Consider the following 220-nt stretch of genomic DNA (forward strand, 5'->3'; position numbering starts at 1 on the left):
CGCAAGAGGAACAGGAGAATGTTGCTGGAAGAACCAGGAAGAGCAACATCACGTCTCGCCCTTCGGAAAACACGTTGGAGAAACTTTCTCTTGTGACTGCGAGTGAGAGCGGGGTGGATGATCCCCGCACCAAAGCCTTTGAAGACACTCTGAAGGCATTCGAGCGTCACACGTTCTCTCATTAGCAAGCCTCTGGGAAGTAGCAGTCTAGACAGTGTCA

The 220-nt window shown here is 51.8% G+C and overlaps 1 protein-coding gene across 1 annotated transcript in view; it reads right to left on the reverse strand.

Moving 5' to 3' along the window:
- LOC104628780 (dihydropyrimidinase-related protein 4-like) overlaps positions 1 to 220 on the reverse strand; it is a gene marked incomplete at both ends in the record, with an annotated part of 2,882 nt that overhangs the window by 2,363 nt on the left and 299 nt on the right. The gene's annotated exons all lie outside the window — the stretch shown is intronic.

Source organism: Phaethon lepturus, unplaced genomic scaffold (assembly GCF_000687285.1).
Source record: "Phaethon lepturus isolate BGI_N335 unplaced genomic scaffold, ASM68728v1 scaffold46981, whole genome shotgun sequence".
NCBI classification, from domain to species: domain Eukaryota; kingdom Metazoa; phylum Chordata; class Aves; order Phaethontiformes; family Phaethontidae; genus Phaethon; species Phaethon lepturus.